Below are 22,123 nucleotides of genomic sequence, written 5' to 3' on the forward strand. Positions count from 1 at the left end.
ATTAAATTGATGAGCAAATGGGCAGCGTCATGTTCATGTCAGTCCTCTAGAATGATGTAGTCTTCCTAGTTGTCACACCCTGGCTATGGGACTCAAGTTGTTGAGCCAGGGTGTGTTTGTTCTATGTGGTGTGTTTCTATGTTGGGGGTTCTGGTTTGTTGTTTTCTATGTTTGCCTTAGTGACTCCCAATCAGAGGCAACGAGTGTCAGCTGTTCATTGGTTGTCTCTGATTGGGAGCCATATTTAAACTGTCTGTTTTTCATTCGGGTTTGTGGGATTTTGTTCGTGTTTGGTTTGTTTATTGACCATTGACTGTCACGTCATCGTTTTGTTGTTTTGGTCGTGTGATCATTTATTAAATAAATATGTTCACGTTCAACGCTGCGCCTTGGTCCGCTTCATCATGTGTCAACGATCGTGACAGAAAATCCCACCAAGATGTGACCAAGCAGCGTGTCCAGGAGCCATCGCCAGGAGATCCCTAACAGATCTCATTCGCCTCCTCGACTGGGTCAAGCCGAGTGAGGAGGAGAAGGGCTTGACCTTGTGGCGGAAGGGCGAAAGGCTGGCGAGGCCGTTTCAGCGTGTTTTGGGAGTCGAGCAAGAGTAAAATTCCTTTCAACTCCAACCACGAGTCTGAGACGACTCCAAAGATCCAAGTGTCGTACACCACTACCACAAGTGTCTTTTGAGCACTCATCTGGGCACAGCAGAGCTTCAGAGTAGGTGATTAGAGCGACTACCATACTCATGTTAAACAAGCCCCCATTTTGTTACGTTCCCCAGCAAGAAACCAGAAGGGGGAACAAAGGGGTTCTAGAAGGAGTTCTGAAAGACACTCATGGGGGTGTCCACTGATAGTTGACTACCAACAACTGGGACCTGAAAGACACCCACCATGAGAGCCCACTAAATTTCCCCAAGAGGGAAATAAAATAAAAACCCACAAACTTAAAAATAGGACGCAAACCAAAAAGTTGAGTAAAACAAAGTCAAGGAAGGTCAGATAAAGGACTGTTTAAAATAGGAAGGACAGATAAAGGACTGTTTAAAATAGGGAGAGCCAACTAAAGGTGTTAACCCTCCACATCTCTCAAGTCAACTGGAGCACTGGGCCAGCCGCTCTTAAATATCCTCAGTGCCAGCACAGGTGAAAACACCTTCTGACTAACGAGATGACAAGGCAGCACAGGTGTAACACCAACCAAAGCCTGTAACACCTCCCATAGAATTTCCAAACCCTGGTCTGGTCTGTTGAGTCTGTTTCGCTATGCGTTCCTGGAAGTATCGGCCTGTTGGGCCTCTGGGTTTAAAAACTCTGTGCAAAAATAAATTATATCAGATAGGGATATGCAACATAACGTTCACTTCATAGGATGACACATAGTTTACACCTATTTTTCATTAGTCTATCTTTCCCACCGCAAGGGAACACTTGACAGCTATTATACCCTTGGAAAATAATTCCCCTGTTCCAAATAATCCATGCAGCTATAGAAATGTGATTTATGGTCCCTATCTAATTTGTGATTGGGACACGCATAATATCCTTTCAATGTGAAATGTGTTATTCTAATTTACTAACAAGATTCCTCCAGCGAGCAAACAGGACTGTCAATGTGATAATGCAATTTCAGACAATAGAAAAGTCATGTAATATAAATTATACTTATAAAATGCGTCAGATTTTGACATTGCAAGAATGGGTGAATCGGCGTCGAAGAGCCACATGAAAGGGAAAAGACAACGCTGCATCCTGCGCTGGCGCCAGTTCTACATTGTGACCTTTTTCTCTGCAACAACCTCTAGAGCTTTTTTTGCCAATCGCCTCATTCACTGGGCAGCCGTGATATTCTGCTTTATCAAGCGCCGTTCTAGTGGACGTTTTTCTCACACAGCCAACCCGCCCTTCTCCAAACCGAAAGGCGACATTAAAGCTGCTGGTCAGAAGACATTAAAGCTGCTGGTCAGAAGGAAGACGCTTTTTCGTAGCTATTAAGTAGCAGATTCCCAAATGCCCTTCTAAAAACAGTAATTACATTTCACTGCTGGGTCAGGCTGGTTTGGCACATTGTCTTACTAGCCCAGTCTGAAAAGTACTAGCCTCGGGCTAGCTTCATTTCCATCCCTGCTGACATTTCTAACTGACTTTACAGGTCATTTGATGAGTCATGTACAAAAGATGCACTCGTGGAACAAAACCGTGTCTGTGTTTTGTATGAGGAAAACATTGAGCTCACAAGTCCTTTGTGAGCTAACCAGCCAACGTTAGCTCACCGTTCGTGTAATTTATACGTGGTGACATGCTAGCTAATGTTAGCCCACCAGGGCAGGGATATTTAACATTCGCTAGTTAGTGCTAATCGCTAACGTTAGGCATATTCGCTAGCATGTCACTGCCTGTTGGGAAAGTCTGACTATTACACGGTGAGCTACGGTGCAACGTTAGCTAATGTAGCCAACCAAGGGGCCTAACTAGAGCCGACCAGGTGAGATGTAGCTAGCTAATTTCCTGCCCTGGTGGGCTAACGTTAGCTAGCTAGCATGTCATCGCGTGAAAAAGTATGACTACTCAAACCGTGACCTAACGTCAACTAGCTGGCTAGCTCACGAAGGACTTGTCAATAATACAGTCACAACAGGCATAATGCTAGCCTATGCTAGTGTTCTTTTTACTTGTAACCCTAGTCATAGACTGTTCTCTCTGGTACCGCACGGTAAGCGGTACCGGAGCGCCAAGTCTAGGTCCAAAAGGCTTCTTAACAGCTTCTACCCCCAAGCCATAAGACTCCTGAACAGCTAGGCTACCCTGACTATTTGCATTGTCACCCCACTCCCTCTTTTACGCTGCTGCTACTCTCTGTTTATTATCTATGCATACAGTGTTGCCAACTTAGCGACTTTGTCGCTATATATACAGTGGGGGAAAAAAGTATTTAGTCAGCCACCAATTGTGCAAGTTCTCCCACTTAAAAGATGAGAGAGGCCTGTAATTTTCATCATAGGTACACGTCAATTATGACAGACAAATTGAGGGGAAAAAAATCCAGAAAATCATATTGTAGGATTTTTTAATGAATTTATTTGCAAATTATGGTGGAAAATAAGTATTTGGTCACCTACAAACAAGCAAGATTTCTGGCTCTCACAGACCTGTAACTTCTTCTTTAAGAGGCTCTTGTCTCCTCCACTCGTTACCTGTATTAATGGCACCTGTTTGAACTTATCAGTATAAAAGACACCTGTCCACAACCTCAAACAGTCACACTCCAAACTCCACTATGGCCAAGACCAAAGAGCTGTCAAAGGACACCAGAAACAAAATTGTAGACCTGCACCAGGCTGGGAAGACTGAATCTGCAATAGGTAAGCAGCTTGGTTTGAAGAAATCAACTGTGGGAGCAATTATTAGGAAATGGAAGACATACAAGACCACTGATAATCTCCCTCGATCTGGGGCTCCACGCAAGATCTCACCCTGTGGGGGTCAAAATGATCACAAGAACGGTGAGCAAAATCCCAGAACCACACGGGGGGACCTAGTGAATGACCTGCAGAGAGCTGGGACCAAAGTAACAAAGCCTACCATCAGTAACACACTACGCCGCCAGGGGCTCAAATCCTGCAGTGCCAGACGTGTCCCCCTGCTTAAGCCAGTACATGTCCAGGCCCGTCTGAAGTTTACTAGAGTGCATTTGGATGATCCAGAAGAGGATTGGGAGAATGTCATATGGTCAGATTGTCACGGTTTCGGCCGAGGCTGCTCCTCCTCCTGGTTCGGGCAGGCTTCGGTGGTCGTCGTCCCCGGAGTACTAGCTGCCACCGATCTATGTTTCATGTTCGTTTGGTTTTGTCTGGATGTTGTACACCTGTGTCTTGTTAGTCCTCGTTAGTGTCCTATTTAGTTCTCGTGTGTGCTTGTCGTTGTGTGTGATTGCGCTTCTGTTTAGTGTTTGGAGCTACTTTTTACCTCTAGTGTTTTGGAGAGGTTATGTTGCACATGTTTGTGCGCCGTTTGTTTTGTCGCCTGTGTGCGCCGTGTATTCGCCTTCGGGCTTATTGTGCTTCCGTCTTTGATATATATTGCACTAAAGCCTTTGGACTGAGCCTCTGCGTCCTGCGCATGATTCATACACCACACCCACCTTCAGCACGCCTTGACACAGATGAAACCAAAATAGAACTTTTTGGTAAAAACTCAACTCGTCGTGGAGGACAAAGAATGCTGAGTTGCATCCAAAGAACACCATACCTACTGTGAAGCATGGGGGTGGAAACATCATGCTTTGGTGCTGTTTTTCTGCAAAGGGACCAGGACGACTGATCCGTGTAAAGGAAAGAATGAATGGGGCCATGTATCGTGAGATTTTGAGTGAAAACCTCCTTCCATCAGCAAGGGCATTGAAGATGAAACGTGTCTGGGTCTTTCAGCATGACAATGATCCCAAACACACCGCCCGGGCAACGAAGGAGTGGCTTCATAAGAAGCATTTCAAGGTCCTGGAGTGGCCTAGCCAGTCTCCAGATCTCAACCCCATAGAAAATATTTGGAGGGAGTTGAAAGTCCGTGTTGCCCAGCGACAGCCCCAAAACATCACTGCTCTAGAGAAGATCTGCATGGAAGAATGGGCCAAAATACCAGCAACAGTGAGTGAAAACCTTGTGAAGACTTACAGAAAACGTTTGACCTGTGTCATTGCCAACAAAGGGTATATAACAAAATATTGAGAAACTTTTGTTATTGACCAAATACTTATTTTCCACCATAATTTGCAAATAAATTCATAAAAAATCCTACAATGTGATTTTCTGGATTTTTTTTTCTAATTTTGTCTGTCATAGTTTACGTGTACCTATGATGAAAATTACAGGCCTCTCTCATCTTAAGTGGGAGAACTTGCACAATTGGTGGCTGACTAAATACTTTTTTTCCCCACTGTATATATATTTGGCAGCCTAGCACGAGTTATCAGTGTAGCCTATTCTCATCTGGACATGACGTTGAAATATCTTCACGCCTAGAATAAAAACCTCCAGGCTTCCGTCATAAGGGTCAATTCAATTCGAAAAAAATGAATGACAGGGGGCAGTTTGGAAAGACAGCCTGTGTGAATCATCCTCTGTAATAATGCACATGCTCGGATAATAATTCCAGAACCATGGCAAAGAATAGGCTTATCAGCGTAGATTGCGCCGCATCATGCCATGGGATCCTTTTAAGGCTGTGCCCAGCAGAAATAACACAGAAATATTGTAGTTCCTAGAAATCACCTAGGATTAAATTGATGAACAAATGGGCAGCGTCATGTTCATGTCAGTCCTCTAGAACACAAATGTAGTCTTCCAAGTAGGACTCCGCAATAATGAGGTGGTGTGTGTGCGCATCCGTTTCAGCGTGTTTTGGGAGTCGAGCAAGAGTACTCCAACCACGAGTCTGAGTCGACTCCAAAAATCCAAGAGTCGTACACCACTACCACAAAAGTGTCTTTTGAGCACTCATCTGGGCACAGCAGAGCTTCAGAGTAGGTGATTAGAGCGACTACCATACTCGTGAAACAAGCCCCCATGTTACGTTCCCCAACAAGAAACCAAAAGGGGGAACAAAGGGGTTCTAGAAGGAGTTCTGAAAGACACTCATGGGGGTGTCCACTGATAGTTGACTACCAATAACTGGGACCTGAAAGACACCCACCATGAGAGCCCACTAAATTTCCCCAAGAGGGAAATAAAATTAAAATAGGACGCAAACAAAAATCAAGGAAGGTCAGATAAAGGACTGTTTAAAATCGGGAGAGCCAACTAAAGGTGTTAACCCTCCACATCTCTGAAATCAACTGGAGCACTGGGCCAGCCGCTCTTAAATATCCTCAGTGAGCACAGGTGAAACACCTTCTGACTAACAAGATGACAAGCCAGCACATGTGTAACACCAACCAAAGCCTGTAACACCTCCCATAGAATTTCCAAACCCCGTTCTGGTCTGTTGAGTCTGTTTAAACCCCTCCCTCCCCGTGGACTCGGTCCCGTAATTTTCCCACCTACCCCTGAGAAGTTAAAATTGGCGTGTTTTACAGCCCGGCTCTATCTCCGGAACGGAATGTCGGAGCGACCCCACCCCCGTGGACTCGGTCCCGTAATTTTCCCACCTACGCTTGAGGCATTATAATGCAAATTCCATAGTCTTTCAATTTTTTTTTTCTGACTTTGGCCGCCCCTATAAAAGGCAGAGCAGCTACGGAGCTTCATTTGCGGTGAAACTCGAAGGCACAACAGCTATAGCGCACTACTCAAGACATGCTTCCCGAGTTCAAGAATCACATGATTCCTCAATACCACGTCATAAAAAAACATGTCAACCTCGCAGTGCTCCGTGCGGACGCCTTGAGGGCAATCAAAAATTGTTTTGGCTGCGTGATTGCCTACGTGGACGATGGCTACGTCCTGAACTTGACCGCTGTTTCTAAGAGCACCACCAAGCCCAATCCAAATCTTTTGGAAATGGCCAAATACAAAGAATTGGCCAAAGAGACACTGGATGAGGTCACTGTCCAGTTCAGGATGCGGTTTACAGCGTTGGATGCTGCTGACATCCAAAGGCCGATGATGCAGAAGCAGTGTTTGGCCAACACTGCCAAAATGAATGTCCTCCAACAGGACCTGCCGTTTGTGTTGGGGTTGTTGGACACTGCCATCGCCAGCGCACACAGTACAGATGACCATCTGTTGATTATGGTCACACTGACCAAGTTCGGACAAAAGGACGCAGGCACCGGTGGCACTGGACTTCATTGACATGCAGCACGTGACCGCATTGACCATCCATGCCGGATGCATGGTAAAGGCAAAGGACCCCAACACCCACATGTTGTGGTCCAGGTACGGCCTACAAAACCTTGTAGGGTGGGCGGGACGCTTGTTTACCACACTATCCATCCACGAAGCAACCAACTTCCAGAGCACTTTGGACAACAAGGCAAGGCCATGGACCTGAAACGCCCCATCCTGGCCTTATTCAAGTCTGGCCAACTGAGATTTGTGCAGCTGTACACGGTGTCACCACACGTCCACATGAAAATATCCTGCAAACACCCAGTGAGTGGAGCAATAGCAACATGTGGCCTTGCTCACCACCAAACCCAGAAAGCCATGCATTCCAGGGCATTGTCCTACATGGACCACATGGATGACCTCAGGTTCAAAATGGAGAACATGGGCCAGCTCAAGATCAGGATTGAGCAGGTCGTGTACCTAGGGAAGGAAGACACCCTTCCCCAAGTCATTGTCCCTGCAGACTTTTTAGTCCCTGCAGCCCTTGATCTGCTTCTCCGGACCCAGCCTGTGGTCCTGCCATTTGTTGATAGGCAAGGGGTGGGGGGCTGGTAAAGGTGTTGGCAGAAACGACGGGTCACCTCACCACTGTCCTGAGGAACTGTTTTGACAGAAACAAGGGGATGGAGGCTATGCTGCCTCCTGGAAGGCCTACCAGGCTGAACTGGCCATGGAGGAGCTAGTCTATGGACATCCACTGTCCCCCTTGGACTACCAGTACAGTGCTTCCTTGGGGACGTGCTCGGTGAACCCCAAAAGCCTCACCCACTATCGGGGGTTCCTGGGTTTGGCTCCCTTCAACAGTACCTCTGTGGGAGACGGACCTCCACCACTGGGAAACTGGACAAGAGATGAATTGCTTAAAGCCAACATCAAGCGGGTCTTCCCCCTGACCGAGACCTTAGGCGCAGCGCCGTCACTTGTTGGTGTGGAATTGTTCACCGTCCTCCTGGGAGACCTGTGGAAAGCGCCAAAGGAATTAATTCCATTTTGAGGAATGAGGTCTCTGACCAAGCCTGACGGGTGGATCCTGAAGGGCTCCATGACTATGGAGGGAGTGGTGGACCAACTGGCCACTCGGGATGCCTTTCCATTCCCAATGACGTTTGGGAGGGCAAGAAAAATGGCGGAGAACGCCGGCCACGATGTGGCCACCTGCCTTCTGCTGTGACTAGGGCTTAGTGGTCACATACGTGGACAGCACTTTTTAGCTCTTATGTCCACAATTGTGTTCACTGCTGAATTGGTGGTGTTACGGACACGTATGGGGGTACTTACACTGCCATCTGGTGGTGTCAGAAGTTTATAACACACTACGGTCAAAATTCAAAATGGCGGCGAACACAAGGGAAGATTCAAGTGGTAGCTCCATACACAAACGTCGACCAGGTAAGAAGTTCTGTCATATTTCATGGCTTATTCTGATTTAGATATTTATAAAAGCCTTGTATATTTGTCATGACATGCAAATTTGGAAAAAAAAGTGTAAAACTAGCAACTTTGTAGGTCGCTAAACATGAAGTACACGTAAGTGTACTTATGGACTGAGGCTCCTCGAAACAGCTAATATGCTTGTAAACATGCACACACGTAAAATGGGAAAAAAAGCTAGCTCTGATGCAGCTAAAAAGCTGTACATGGTCCCAATGAAATAAATAACAATTAAATCACTAAATACATACATACATACTTAAATTAGTTGTGTTGAAAATGTTAGTAAAAATGTAATATGCTAGTAAAAATGTGCACATGTAAATTAGCTTGCATATTATCCCATTGGAATAAATAACAAATTAATAATGCAAACCTACATACATAAATGAAATTAATTTGTATTTGATTTTATCATGTTTTTATTTCCAGAGCGTTTTTCTCTGCAAAGAGCATTGGAGCTACTTGGGTTAATTGATGGAAACAACTCAGATTTGGACGTGTCTGACAACGATGATCCTATCCTGGATGGCAATTACCAACCATCACCACAGGAGGAAAGCAGCAGTGAGCACAGTAGTGATGATGAGGACCCCATTCCTGAGCCCACTGACCACAGTGCAGATAATGGTTAGCCAAGACCCAGTAGATATTTGTTTATTTTATGCAGTTAGGGCCTTAGGGCTATGTGAAGGATTGGAAGCAAAATGCTTATTTACAAAACTTGTTGACAGGTTCATGGACAGGGACAGAGACAGGTACAGGCACAGGTACAGGTTCATCCCGCACTCTCAGACGTCGCCGTCAAAGTCAAGAGATTGAGGCTGATAGCTCAGAAGATGACTTGGAAGAGCCAACACCAAGACCAAGCCAAACAAAAAAAAGAAAAAGGGAGACTGAACAAGGTAATTGTTATTAGTTTTGGCCTTCACAACTTGAGGGTAAATCTTCAAATTTCATATAAACTTCCACACAGATTCAAGTATTTTATGCACCAATACACCTCAATTGCTTACATGGGTAAAAATGTAACTTCCTACAATAAATACTATTTTTATTCTGATTCTGGTTGTGCAGGACGTGGACTACGCTGGAAGGCTACTCCATTGACGCCAAACCTGGCAGAGTATCTGTCACACCCTGGCTCTGGGACTCTATATGTTGAGCCAGGGTGTGTGCATTCTATGTGTTCGTTTTCTATGTTGGGTATTCTAAGTTGTTCTATGTCTATGTTTGCCTGTGTGACTCCCAATCAGAGGCAACGAGTGTCAGCTGTCGGCTGGTTGTCTCTGATTGGGAGCCATATTTAAACTGTATGTTTTCCCTTGGGTGTTGTGGGTTTTTGTTCCGTGTCGGTATGTTTAACCGTGGACTTCACGAATCGTGTTTTGTTTGTATTTAGAAACTTTAATTAAATAAAGTCATGTTTGTTTCACACGCTGCGCCTTGGTCTACTTCGCTACAAGACGATCGTGACAGAAAAACCCACCTTAAAAGGACCAAGCAGCGTGTCCAGGAATCGGCAGCCTGGACGTGGGAACAGATTTTGGACGGGCAGGGGTCCTGGACCTGGGAGGAGATCCTGGCCGGGATGGATCGCCGGCCATGGAGTGAGACAATTGAGAGGCGACGGAGAGAGGAGCAACGGCGTAAGCAGTGTCAGCGTTGGACAGTCGAGAGGCAACCCAAAAAAATTTTTAGGGGGGGGCACACGCCATGGGCGGCTGGGCAGCAGGAGGCTGCCACAGGGCGATTTGGAGAGGAGGCCACCGGGTTTGGGGGGCCAGAAGGCAGGTTCGCGGAGCCTGGATGGAGAGCGGAACCAACTTCCCGTGCTCAGGCATGGCAGCATGGGACGGGGCAGGTTCCGCGGTATGCGGAGCGGCGTACTGTGCCACGAGTAGTCCGGCATAGTCCTGTACGACCACCCCGCACGTGTCGTGCGAGGGTGGGTATGCAGCCAGGACGGAGTGTGCCGGCTCAACGCTCGTGGTCTCCAATGCCTCTCCGCGGTCCCGGATTTCCTGCTCCAGTGTCACGTGCTGTTATGCCAGTACGGGTACACAGCCCTGTACGTCCTGTGCGGATGCCACACACAGAGCGTGTGAGGGTAGGCATTCAGCCAGGACGGGTGGTGGCCGCTCTTCAATCCAGGTCTCCTATCCGTCTCCACAGCCCGGTTCGGCCTGTTCCTGCTCCACGCACCAAGCCTACGGGTGCGTCGCCAGCCCAGCCCGGCCTGTCCCTGCTCCACGCACCAAGCCTACGGTGTGCGTCGACGGCCCTGCCCGGCCTGTTCCTGCTCCACGCACCAAACCTACGGTGTGCGTCGCCAGCCCAGCCCGGCCTGTTCCTGCTCCACGCACCAAACCTACGGTGTGCGTCGCCAGCCCGGCCTGTTCCTGCTCCACGCACCAAACCTACGGTGTGCGTCGCCAGCCCAGCCCGGCCTGTCCCTGCTCCACGCACCAAGCCTACGGGGTGCGTCGCCAGCCCAGCCCGGCCTGTCCCTGCTCCGTCGCCAGCCCGGCCCGGCCTGTTCCTGCCACTCGCACCAAACCTACGGTGCGCGTCGCCAGCCCGGCCCGGCCTGTTCCTGCCACTCGCACCAAGCCAGGGGTGCGAGTCACCAGCCCGGCCCGGTCTGTTCCTGCCACTCGCACCAAGCCAGGGGTGCGAGTCGCCAGCCTGGTCCAGCCTGTTCCTGCCACTCGCACCAAGCCAGGGTGCGAGTCGTAAGCCTGGTTCAGCCCCGTTCCTGCCACTCGCACCAAGCCAGGGGTGCGAGTCGTCAGCCTGGTAAGACCGGTCAGCTGCTCCACAACGGAGCGTAAGCAATCCGCTCCGTCAATGTCCAGTCCAGATCCAGCCAGCGGGGTCAGACCGGACCAGGGGCGCTACGGGGGTATTATGGAGGGGTGGTGGTCAAGGCCGGAGCCGGAGCCGCCTCCGAGGAGGAATGCCCACCCAGCCCTCCCTGTTTGGGGTTTTGTTTAGACGACGTCGCAGTCCGCGCCTTTAGGGGGTACTGTCACACCCTGGCTCTGGGACTCTATATGTTGAGCCAGGTGTGTGCATTCTATGTGTTCGTTTTCTATGTTGGGTATTCTAAGTTGTTCTATGTCTATGTTTGCCTGTGTGACTCCCAATCAGAGGCAACGAGTGTCAGCTGTCGGCTGGTTGTCTCTGATTGGGAGCCATATTTAAACTGTATGTTTTCCCTTGGGTGTTGTGGGTTTTGTTCCGTGTCGGTATGTTTAACCGTGGACTTCACGAATCGTGTTTTGTTTGTATTTAGAAACTTTAATTAAATAAAGTCATGTTTGTTTCACACGCTGCGCCTTGGTCTACTTCGCTACAAGACGATCGTGACAGTATCAGCATCAGGACCAAACTGATCTAGACAGACATGGCTGGACCCCACTAGACTATTTTGAACAGTACATAGATAGAGATTTGATGATGACGATTGCAGAATGCTCTAATATGTCACTGTATAAGAGTGGGGAGCCACTTAACATGACAGTAGATGAGGTTTACCACTTTTTTGGTGCCTGTATTTTGATGTCCTGCATCCGATACCCAACCATTAGGATGTACTGGTCCAAAGCCTTGAAAATCACTGCCATCACTGACAAATTCACACGTGCCAGATTCTTCAAACTGAGGGGAGCAATAAAAGTGGTTATTGATCATGATGTGCCAGAAGACCTGAGAATGTTGGACAAATTCTGGAAGGTGAGGCCTTTTCTGGATCGGATTCTGCAAGGCTGCTTGTCTCTGAATCGACCTGATTGCGCATCTATTGATGAGCAGATGATTCCTTTCACAGGAGCCTGTCCGTGCAGACAATATCTGCCAATGAAGCCAAACCCAGTTGGCATAAAGAACTTTGTTTGTGCTACAGCAGATGGCATTGTGCTTGACTTTGAGCTGTATCAAGGCACAGGTTCACTGATTGAGAAGGTCGAAGAACCAGAGGGCCTGAGTTTGGGAAGCTTAGTCATCGAGCGTCTGTGCCAAACTCTGCATCGTGACACAAAGGTGTATTGTGACCGGTTCTTCACCACCATCAAAGGTGCGTAACGAATGATGGAGAAAGAGCTGTACATGACTGGTACAATAATGAAGAACCGACTCGCTGAAGCGAAGCATAAGTTACCCAGTGACAAAGCCATGAAAAACGCAGGAAGAGGTACCTCATCAGAAGTTTCCGCTGAAGATGGAAAGTTGTGTGTAGTGAAGTGGTACGACAACAAACCAGTATTGCTGATGTCTGTTGTTCATGGTACACAGCCTGAAGACACCTGCCAGCGCTGGGACAAGAAAGTGAAACAATATGTCACTGTCTCGCGACCAAGCATTGTCCGTGAGTACAACATCAAGATGGGTGGAGTTGATTTGATGGATAGAATGATAAGTTACTATCGCATGAGCACCCGTACTAAGAAGTGGACAATGCGGATGGTAATGCACTTCACGGATCTGGCTTTAGCCAACAGCTGGCTACTCTACCGAAAAGACCATGCAATATGTGCTGGACCAAAGACAAGACCCATCCAGTTCCTTCAGTTCCGCATGGAAGTGGCTAAGATCCTCTTGGCCCAGCATCACGGTGCAGATGCAGACCTTTCGACACAGTCAGAGGAAGATTCAAACCAGGGAGTGAAACGTCACGTGACAGAGTTGCCCCATGTCTCGGTCCGTAGGAGGGCTAATGCCCACCTCCCAGAGATGATCGGCCTGAAGAATGCAATGCGCTGCAGACAACTAGGCTGCACTGGAAGAACCCGAGTGCGTTGTAGTGACCTGCAAAGTGTTCTTGTGCTTGTAAACCGAGCGCAACTGTTACTCAGCCTTTCACACATAAGTGATGGCAGTGATTCTCAAGGTGTGTACATGTTCCTTGGTTCCTCCATGTTCTCCGACTCAGTGAAGGTCAATCAATCAGGTGACCTCTGGGCCTCTGAAAGCAGGCCTGGTCCTTCAGTGCTCAGTTATCGCAGCCTTTAACATGTTCCCTTTTTTACATTACCAATGCAAAATGTCACATGAGCTACTCACCTACTATTTTTTATTTTTTTCACTATGATGTTCAAAACACATTAGTAGCCTAATGCAAGAGTGACTATTTAAAATGCTTTGAATGTTTTATATTTTGTTACAGACATACAATGTCATCCTGCAACTATTTTGCAGCATATCAAATGTTCCAAACACTATTTTTAACTGTCCAAAATGGGCAAAAATGCAATGTTTCCATATTATTTTTACTCTCCGATAGTCAAAACATGTTCAAAAAATATGTGTATGTGTTATTAATACATTAAAAAACAGTCAGGAAAAAAACTGCTGTGTTCAAGGCAGAAATGAAGAGTTTTTCATTCTATTACACAAAGGTGACTTTGTGTTTTATGGAAATTCGGACCATGAATCCACATATGTGGACATCATTTTTCTCTAAAAGTACATCGTATCAAAAGATGATACTTAGTTTTTATTCTAATTAGGTTCCAATAAGCCCAAATAGCAAAGAGAAATAAAAAATGCATGTAAAAAAACAGCTTGGGCCTTAAGAGGCTAGGGCAGAGGGTAAACCACTAGGAGCAGAGCTCCCCTATGGGGCTCCGCTCCACTCATAGAACTGGAGTTACACTCCGGTAACTAATCGTTTTGCTAATAGTGTACTACTTTTAATTTTAGTGTGTAAGCAATCCAAAAAAACTGTAAAGAAAATAGGATGCTATTCAATATCTATAGCACAGTATTTTTTTTGTGACAGAACATTATGAGCAGTGCATGATACCACACCATAGTCAGATGAACAATGCATACCTCCACATACTCATTGCGCAGATGTTTCACTCTCTGAATTTCTGTCAAATGGTACCCGATACAGTTGCTTCATGTATATTTGATTTTTCTTTAGGATTCGACCTAATGTTGACAGAGAGACTCGTTGGATGTTATTGAAAATATTGTCATCATTGATGATATTGGCTTGGATTTCTCGTAGCCTGATACAATTATTGGCCAAAACCATGTTCACAATGGCGGCCTCTTGTGCACGACTAAACATAGGACTTAAGGCCCTGCCGACCCTCTCTAGTCTCGCTGAAGATAAATATCTCGGGAGGCTGATTGAGGGGAGGCATCCCCTCTTATAGGGACACCTGTACTCCTCTTGGCTGCAGGTGTGTGCATAATTTTGTCTCAGGCTGTTGCTGCCTTAGGGCAGAGGGTAAACCACTAGGAGCAGAGATCCCCTATGGGGCTCCGCTCCACTCATAGAACTGGAGTTACACTCCGGTAACTAATCGTTCTCTCTGCTACCGCACGGTAAGCGGTACCGGAGCGCCAAGTCTAGGTCCAAAAGGCTTCTTAACAGCTTCTACCCCCAAGCCATAAGACTCCTGAACAGCTAATCATGGCTACCCTGACTATTTGCATTGTCACCCCACTCCCTCTTTTATGCTGCTGCTACTCTCTGTTTATTATCTATGCATACAGTGTTGCCAACTTAGCGACTTTGTCGCTATATTTAGCGAGTATTCAGACTCCTCTGGCAACACATTTTCAAAAAAGCGACTGGCTCCAAACGTGGAATTCACAAAATTGGCTCTTTATTTTTGTTGTAAGAAACTTTCCCCCAAAATTTAATTAGGTTTTGATGAACATTCATTTGGTAACACTTTTTCACACACAATATCTGCACAAGTATGGTTCTATATCGTGGAGCTCCGCCCCATAGGGGAGCTCTGCTCCTAGTGGTTTACCCTGACATGGCATTTATGTACTGACATGGCATCTACGGACCCCACGACCTTTGTTTCGTGTGCTTGGGACCGCAGCATGCCAAGGAAGGTCTCGACAACCCTCCTAACTGCGCCTCCTGCGCCTCCTTCCCTATGAAGGAGAGGAAGCGGCGTTGGGCGTTTTTTAGAGAGGACATCCCCCTAGAGGATGTATTGTCCATTCTCGCCTCTGCTTCAGAGGCGTCTTCGGACAGTGCTGGCTCGGGGGACGACAAGGAGGGCACAGAGATGGATATCCCAGTGGGACAATCCGGAGCTCTGGCGCCGACATTCAAGACCCCCTTTCCTTTGGAGAGCGCGAGGTCTGAGGGCTCCTTGGGCGATGACGACACGGGCTCTGTTAGATCAGAAGCCCTGTCCTTCGCGGCGGCCTCTCTGCGTTCGGACTTTCCCGAACTCATTGAGAAGGCTGCCAATCGACTGGAGATAGCGCTGCCCCCAGTTCCCCTCCCTGTGGAAGTGGATCTGATGGAAGGCGGCCCCTACTCCAAGCCAAGGAAGGCGGCTGAGCCGATGGCTCCAGCCATGCCTTCCCTTGGCAAATATGTCGAGGGCTCATGGGACTCACCTCTGGCGGCGCGTTCGCCGGCCAGAGCGTACATCCCATTCACCAGAGTGGCCAGTCATGAGTGGGCAGCAAAGGGAATCCCTAGGCTCGAAGGCGCAATGACGGCGTACCTAGTGCCGGGTTCGAGTCCCTGGGCAGCCTCCAAGAAGGCCACCCTACCGGCGCAAAAGGACAGGCTTACAGCACAGCTGGCCGAGAAGTCCTTCACGCTGGGAGCCCAGGGCGTGTCAGCGGCGAACAATATCGCCCTCCTCGCGGCCTCCCTATCCCGTCTCACAACGGGTAGGTCGGAGTTGACCGGTGAGGAAATTGAGGAGGCGTCCAGGATTTCCGGAGCCATCCTTCACCTGACACAGGCTGTAGCAATATGCGCAGGCAGAACCATGGCCACCTTGGTGGTCACAGAGCGTCACCTTTGGCTTTCCATGACGGCCATGAAGGAGACTGACAGGGCCTCGCTGCTCAACGCTCCTGTCTCCAGCGAGGGCCTATTTGGGGTCGCTGTGAAGGATGCAACAGAGCGTTTCGCTAAAATGGATGAGGAGAGGAAGCACCTAGCCAAACATCTGCCGCTGGCGATGAAGGCTAGCAGAGCCCCAGCTATTCCGTCCACCTCCAACGCCCCCAGTAGGTCTACAGGGAGGCGACGGGCCAGGCGACAGGCGTCCACCACAGGCGGCAAGCGAGCGGGCTCGGCCCCTCCGGCAGCGACAGTGGTAGCGACGGTTCCGCCGGCGAGGGAGGTCACCGTCAAGCCGACCTGGCAGCACCAGAAGGTCTCCCAGAAGAGGCGGCACCAATGACGAGGCGAGGGGGAGAGGACGGAGGACGGCTCGGCGCAAGACGCAATTGAGCCCACTGTTCCCCCCCACCCCACTGTTCAGGGCGTGGAGGGAGTGTTTTGTGATTATGTGAATAAAGAGCTGGTTCTATATCGTGGAGCTCCGCCCCATAGGGGAGCTCTGCTCCTAGTGGTTTACCCTCTGCCCTAGGGCAGAACAGCCTGAAGCAAAATTATGCACACACCTGTCAGCCAATGGGAGCACAGGTGCCCCTATATAAAGGGACCCGTTCCCTCAATCTGCCTCCCATTATCTTGAGTGAAGAAGCCTACGAAGACTAGAGTGAAGAAGCCTACGAAGACTCAGGAAGAATTTCGTCGTTGACTGCCAGCCGTCAACGTCTTCTAAGATGAGCACACCAGGGAATTTCCCACCCCCAAAGGCCCTTTTAAGGGCCCTGTGTCGGTGCACCACCATGGCTACCACGGACCCCCACGACCTTTGTTTCGTGTGTTTGGGGCCGCAGCATGCCAAGGACGGTCTCGACAACCCTCCTAATTGCGCCTCCTGCGCCCTCCTTCCTGTGAAGGAGAGGAAGCAGCGATGGGCGTTTTTAAGGAGGACGTCCCTCTTGATGATGTACTGTCCACACTCGCCTCTGCTTCAGAGGCATCGTCGGACAGTGCGGAATCGGAGGATGACAAAGAGGGCGCCGAGATGGATATCCCAGTGGGACAATCCAGACCTCTGGCGCCTGCCTTCAAGACCCCCTTTCCATCGGAGAGCGCGAGGTCCGAAGGGTCTTTGTGCGATGACGACATGGGCTCTGTTAGGTCAGAAGCCCTGTCCTCGCGGCAGCCTCTCTGCGTTCGGACTTTCCCGAACTCATTGAGAAGGCGGCCACCCGACTCGAGATTGCGCTGCCTCCAGTTCCCCTCCCTATGGAGGTGGACCAGATGGAAGGCGGCCCTTACTCCAAGCCGAGGAGAGCAGCTGAGCCAATGGCTCCAGCCTTGCCCTCTCTTGGCAAGTATGTCGAGGGCTCGTGGGGAACACCTCTGGCGGCGCGTTCGCCGGCCAGAGCGTATACTCCTTTCACCAGAGTGAACGGTTATGAGTGGGCAGCTAAGGGAATCCCTAGGCTCGAAGGCGCCATGACGGCGTTCTTAGTGCCGGGTTCGAGTCCCTGGGCAGCCTCCAAGAAGGCCACTCTGCCAGCGCAAAAGGACAGGTTCACAGCACAATTGGCTGAGAAATCCTTTACGCTGGGAGCCCAGAGCGTAGCAGCGGCGAACAACATCGCCCTCCTCGCGGCCTCCCTATCCCGTCTCACAACGGGAAGGTCTGAGATGACCAGCGAGGAAGTGGAGGAGGCCTCTAGGATTTCCGGAGCCATCCTCCACCTGACGCAGGCGGTAGCCATATGCGCGGGCAGGACCATGGCCACCTCGGTGGTCACAGAGCGGCACCTCTGGCTGTCAATGACAGCCATGAAGGAGACCGATAGGGCATCACTGCTCAACGCCCCCGTCTCCAGCGAGGGCCTATTTGGCCTCGCAGTGAAGGACGCAACCGAGCGTATCGCCAGGTTGGACGAGGAGAGGAGGCACCTGGCAAAACATCTGCCTTTAGCGATGAAGGCCAGCAGAGCCCCAGCCAATCCATCCACCTCGAACGCCCCCAGTAGGGCTACTGGGAGGCGACGGGCCAGGCGACAGGCGCCCACCACAGGCGGCAGGAGAGCGGGCTCGGCCCCTCCAGCAGCGACGGTGGCAGCGAAGGTCCCGCTGGCAACAGAGGTCGTCACCAAGCCAGCCTGGCAGCACCAGAAGGTCTCCCACAAAAGGCGGCATCTATGACGAGGCGAGGGGGAGAGAACGGAAGATGGCCCGGCGTGTGACGCAGATGAGCCTACTGTTCCCCCCCACCCCACTGTTCAGGGCGTGGAGGGTGTTTTTGATTATGTGAATAAAGAGCTGGTTCTCACTGACATTGTCAAAGAAGGACATTTATTCCATAAGGTACAGAACACTTCACGTTCTATGTTTCTCCCTCACCATCCTGAGTGTAGCTCAACCCACCAAGAGTGCGTAGCTGAGCGCGTTCAGGAGAGGAAAAGGGTAAAGGTAGCAAGGCGCAGCCTTAGCTCACCTAATAAAGATCTCTTACTACAGACTCCTAGGAGCTCTGTAGTAAAGGTCTCACATAGCAGGCAGTCGTCTCTGTCCCAATGCGACATAAAGGCGCAGCCGCTAGCCGGGAATGACGCCTTGCTGCAGGCTAATACCTCAGTCAGCGCAGATCAGACCCGTGCGACGTTCACGGAGAGCGGGAATACCGGGGTTACAGGTATAACCAAGGTATGGACGCCTCCGGCTTATTCTGAACGTATCAATGCCCATGGCTCTGAGCGCAGCTCACCACACGTTGAACAGCAGCCTAAGACCAGTAAAGAGGCATTGTGGCACCACCGTGTGGTATCAGCCAGAGATCACACCTTTCAGATCCTGTTGAGTTCTGTAAAGGATGAGTCTCATTCCAAGCAGCAGTCTCAGTCAGACAATGACACGATGACGCAATCGCTTTCCGGTGAGAGCGCTCTGTCTCAGGCCAATGCCTCAGCCAGTGCAGTTCAGAACCGTGCTGCGTTCACGGAGGGCAAGATTACTGGAGTTACGGTCGTAACTAACGTATCAAAGCCCCCGACTCACCCAGAACGAGCTGATGTGTCCTCTCCCTTTCAAGGGGGGCCCGCCTTGGGCTATTCCACCAACCCAGTGCTGGGGAATAGCGGCGGCGAGGGCCATAGAGGAATACAGGTCCTTCCTACTGGACGCACCACAGCTTCGTGCGCACCCGCTTTCTCTGCATTGCTGGCAGTGGCAACGAAGCTGTACCCTCTCACGCTGGCTAGAACAGACGTTAGAGAAGGGTTATGCCCTCCAATTCCATCGGACCCCACCCCCGTTCAGGGGAGTGGTGGAAACGGTGATGAAAACGCCAGACAAAGTAGCCCCATGTGGATTCGCCTCTATCGGTGGAGCCCCTTTCGGAGACGGTTCACCCCGCTTCCCCGATATGCTCCAGCCGAGCCTCGCTGAGCGATACCAAGACGACCCGTCTGACCCAGTGGCCCTACGTTGGTGTTCCGGTGCGGGGAGTGGCTCACCCAGGCAGCGATGCCAGGAGTGATGTCCACCCTGCAACGTACCGGCGCCAGAGACACGTGCTTCTCACACCCTGATGTTGGCTCGGTTGTGCGGTTCCTACTAAACCCTCCAGCTAGAAAAGAGACCTCTCGAGCGGCGCCCAGGCACTCGCGGCCCCCGGCCGCGGGCAGTTCAGGGCCTCCCGCTGGGTGTGCGGTGGATTGCGACCGGGCCTCCTCCCCTGACGGGATAGGGCCGTGCCCGGGCCGTCTTCCGCTTAGCGCACCCAGGTACAACTTCTACGTTGTGAGGGGCTACCTGGTTGATCCTGCCAGTAGCATATGCTTGTCTCAAAGAATAAACCCAAGAAACTGGGTTAGTGGGAAAAACGAATTCATATTTATCTAGTGGTGGCCGAATCCTAACCACTAGAAGACCAGGGAATGAGTTCGAAGGCTTTCCCACCCCAGAGGGTCCAGACTGGGTTATCAACCATGGATCCATCCGTGCTACCCCAAGGGCATGGATGTGAGCAGCAAAGCTTGGAGGAGCGATGTGAGAATAACGAGAGTACGAATCGAAAAGCTAAGGCGGCAAAATGGCGGTTTCGGGGCTCCGAACCGCTGGGAGAGGAGCACCACAGGGGTGCTCCCTACCCTAAGAAAACATCTATTCGACCCGTGGCCCTCCACAGTAAACCTCAGACCGTGGACCCAGATCCCCCCGATACCGCGGACGCGAGGGGGGACGTGGGCTCACTGGCGCCTCAGTGTGTCGGCAAATTAAAGACACCTGCTCTAGCATCGCGGGATGGGGGCAGCAGTGTCGTGACGCCACCACAGCCTGTCAATGGAGATTTTGGGAGAGAAAAATGTGCTACCCCAGCTGAAGGATCGGAGAGGCCATCAACCACTAGTACCCTGCTGATATCACTCCCTGTCGTAGAACTGAGCTGCGAGTTATGTGGAACACAACTTAAGACGGTCGGCGAAGTGGTGAAGCATTTCGCGGTGAAACACTCAAGCGTCTCGGTTGTGTATGTGTGTCGAAAGTGTGGCAAGTCAAATAACAACTGCCACTCCATTTCCTGCCATGTCCCTAAGTGCAAGGGACCGGTAGAGACCCGTTTGGAGGCTGGCTATGACTGGGTCTGTGGTCTATGTGAAAGAGGGTTCACGACTGCAATGGGGCTGACCCAACACAAACGACACAAACACGTAGCTCTTTATTGCCAAGAAAATGAGGGGGAGAAGGCAGCAATCCAAAAGGTGAAAGTGGATGATGGTAGAGGATGGAAGGCATGGGAGTTAAACGAATTAACTCGAATGAGCTACGAGTTGGCTGGGGATAAGTACATGAACAGTAAGATGGCGATGAAGTTGGGTAAATCTCTAGAACAGGTGAGGCATAAAAGACGAAAACTGGGGCTGAGAGGGCCGCCAAGTGGCATTCTTCAGGAAGCAGCTGGTGGGAGAAATCCCATCAGTATGCTGTCCAAGCCGACTACACCATCAACACCCCAAAGCGGGATACGTGATATCCTTCGGAAGGAGCTTCTGAGCGGTGGTACCGATGATGGTGTAAGAATTGGAGAAGTCACCCTATCCCTAAGGGGGGTGGAGCAAGATCCTGCCTTGCTCAATTCGTCCGCCCTGGAGCTGCAACAGTTGTTGGGAAGGAAACCCGGGTGCCGGAGTCTACTGGACCGTTCGGTGAAGCCCAAGGCCACACTGCCAAGTGAAAGAAGGATAGTGCCAAGGACAATAGAATACCGAAGGATACAGGAATTGTATAAGTACAAAAGATCCACTTTGGCAAAAATTATTCTAGATGGCAGTGGGGACAGGTCGGATGCTCGCCCGCCGGTTGAGATTGCTTCGGCATTCAAAAATCGGTGGAGAGTGACTGAAAAGTTCCATGGTCTTGGTCAGTTTTGCTCGGAGGGAAAAGCGGACAATGGTGTCTTCGGGTCACTCATTTCAGCGGCTGAGGTATGCGAAAACCTTGGGAATATTAAAACTGGAACGGCAGCAGGGCCAGATGGGATCACTAAGACGGCATTACAGAAGTGGGATCCCACCGGTGCGAAACTTGGTCGTACTTTTTCTGTATGGTTGACATCGGGTACCCTGCCTGAGCCATTCAAGAAGTGCAGGACCACTTTGATACCCAAAACCTCTGACCCAGCTTTGCGCACCCAGGCGTCTGGGTGGAGGCCACTTACCATCGGGTCATTGGTATTGAGGCTATACTCTCGCATCCTTACAAACAGGCTGGCGCGGGCGTGTCCCATCAACCCGCGACAGAGAGGATTTACTTCCTCACCTGGATGTTCGGAAAACTTAATGATCCTGGGAGGGTTGTTGAAGGAAAGTAGGGCGAGTGGCGAGATGTTGGCCGTGGTGTTGGTGGACTTTGCGCGTGCATTTGACTTTATCAGTCATCTGCACATCTTGGAGGTGCTGAGGCAGAGAGGACTGGATGAACACATCGTCAGAATCATAGGTGACTCGTACACCGACGTTACGACAATGATTACGGTCGATGGG

The 22,123-nt window shown here is 50.2% G+C and overlaps 1 long non-coding RNA gene across 1 annotated transcript; it reads left to right on the top strand.

The window, feature by feature from the left end:
• The first annotated feature begins 7,763 nt into the window (after positions 1–7,763).
• LOC123492374 lies at positions 7,764–9,157 on the top strand. The gene is made up of 3 exons (XR_006661747.1): positions 7,764–8,218; positions 8,693–8,890; positions 8,995–9,157. It is a non-coding gene; the product is annotated as an uncharacterized LOC123492374 (long non-coding RNA).
• The last annotated feature ends 12,966 nt before the right edge of the window (positions 9,158–22,123 follow it).

The sequence above is a fragment of the Coregonus clupeaformis genome, chromosome 14, assembly GCF_020615455.1.
Source record: "Coregonus clupeaformis isolate EN_2021a chromosome 14, ASM2061545v1, whole genome shotgun sequence".
Taxonomy (NCBI): domain Eukaryota; kingdom Metazoa; phylum Chordata; class Actinopteri; order Salmoniformes; family Salmonidae; genus Coregonus; species Coregonus clupeaformis.